We start from the raw sequence: 2,295 nt of genomic DNA, 5'->3' as shown, positions 1-2,295 counted from the left end.
TACCAAGGCATTGTAAAGTGGTATTAATACTTCACGTGATCTTGATTCTATCCCTCTGTTAATGCAGCCTAGCACTGTGTTGGCCTTTTTGGCAGCTGCAGCACACTGCTGGCTCATATTTAGGTGATTGTCCACTAGGACTCCGAGGTCCCTCTCACAGTTACTACTATTGAGCAAGGTGCCACCTATGCTGTACTTGGGCATTTGGTTTTTCTTGCCTAAATGTAGAACCTTGCTTTTGAATGTCAAAGCTGCAGGGATGGTGGCTGGAGGGGATTTTTGAGATGGGTAGAAAGATTCTGTTTCTAACAAATGCATTTGGGAGTTTATCTCTGATCACATTATCTGGATTTGTGGATGCTTCTCTGTTTTCCAGGACTTCGATAAACAGGAAGTGCTCCTTTTGTTGAACCTTCTCAGAAAGAAAAAAATGGAAATTTACCAGGCCCATGAACCATAGTTATTACTTAAAAAAATGTTCTTGCCTGTAATGCATATTGATGGATGTTGGTTAACTATGCCTGTATTTCCAAGTAACAGTTCTCCCCAGATGGCTTCTAAGCAAAATGAATTATTAATATTGCAATGCATGTTACTGAGCAGACAACAAAAAGAAAAATACCCTGGATAGGTGGGAATAGAGAGTAGGACCTATGATTTGCAATAATATTCCATCACATTAACCTGCCCTCTAAAAAAATCCATCCTTCCTTCCTTCCTTCCTTCCTTCCTTCCTTCCTTCCTTCCTTCCTTCCTTCCTTCCTTCCTTCCTTCCTTCCTTCCTTCTTTCCCTCCTTCTCATTCCCATCTCCTTCCTTCCCTCCTTATTCCCAGCAGAAGCGCCAGGATCAGCGCCCGGCTCCAGCTGATCAGCACTTCTTCCGGGCTCATCAAAAGTGCCACGATCAGCGCCGGGCTCCAGCTGATCGGCGCTTCTGTGGGGCTCAGCAGAAGCGCCAGGATCAGCGCCGGGCTCCAGCTGATCGGCGCTTCTGCTGAACCCTGAGAACCCTGCAGCTCCAGTGTCTCTCGCTCAGGCTTGTGCGATGCTGCCACCGCTTCAGCTCATTCCCCTGCCCCGCTACCACTTATCTAGGATGGTCACATATCACCTGCCAGGTGTGTGGCCCATTGGCTGGGTGTGGTCCATTGGCTGGGCGTGGCCAATTGGGTGGGCATGGCTGTGGTGGTAACGGCAGACTGGGTGGGACTAAAAAGTTCAATCAATCAATTCCAACTTTGCAAGATCTTTTTTTTCCTGCGAGAAGTTGAAATTGACTGATTGAACCTTTTTTTTGTTGCACACGGTGGCAGAGGCCTAAAGCGAAAAAGTTTTATAAAACCCAGCTGAAGGCCTAGGACTGGGGCAACGGCGTGCGTACCCAGAGAGAGGGCTCTGAGTGCCGCCTCTGGCACCCGTGCCATAGGTTCACCACCACTGGTCTATTGCCTCTAGCATGCCTTTCTTAATGGACTGGCAGACTTGGGTTTCCGTTTTTCTCAATGACCTGGTTTTACTCAAGTTCATGAAGACAAGCATTGTTTCTCTTCACAGCTTGAGCTTCTGCCTGCAGTTTGCCTGCTGCTGTTTTCCGACAGCTAAGAAAAAAACCCAGGAATTGTGTGCTTTTACTTTTAGCAGTTTCTATATTTCTTTACCTGGTTTTGAATTTTATTCTTGTGATTTGGGGCATAGTCAAAAGGATGGAGGGTGTGGGGTACGTTCTAAGTATGAGCATTGATTGTAAAGTTACTTTTTCTATTACTGTTGTCATTGCGAACATCTGAATATTGAACATCACTAAAGGAGACAGTTGTTAAACAAGGACAGTTGTTAAACAAGGACAGTTGTTAAACATCTGCAAAACTATTAAGTATTATGTGAACCACACAATTTAACAAACAGAAACACCTGGAGCAAGAATTAGTTTTGTTGAAATATTTGTTTTGTATTTTTTTTTTTAAATTGCATCTGCCAATGGTCTATTCATTTTCAATTTTTTTATGGTTGGTATTAGTTGGTATCACTCACTGGCGGTAGGAAGCTATATAAACTGAACGACTGAAGAATGGTTTTGATCTTTTTATCTCTCTCTCTCTCTTTATGGAAAAATATGTAATGATTTTCAGACTAGAATATCCATAATATTTGTATGAACAATAGGAAAAATAGAGCCAATCTCTTTTACTTACAAATAAATTTAGATTTCCTGAAGCTTGCATCAAAGTGAAGTGGGTTTAAGACAGCGACTGTTTCCAAGAAAATATGTAAATAGGTCAAAGACATCAACATAA

This window comes from Protobothrops mucrosquamatus, unplaced genomic scaffold, assembly GCF_001527695.2.
Source record: "Protobothrops mucrosquamatus isolate PMUCROS unplaced genomic scaffold, P.Mucros_1.0 scaffold4393, whole genome shotgun sequence".
Taxonomy (NCBI): Eukaryota; Metazoa; Chordata; class Lepidosauria; order Squamata; family Viperidae; genus Protobothrops; species Protobothrops mucrosquamatus.
Note: the sequence above shows the minus strand (reverse complement) of the source record.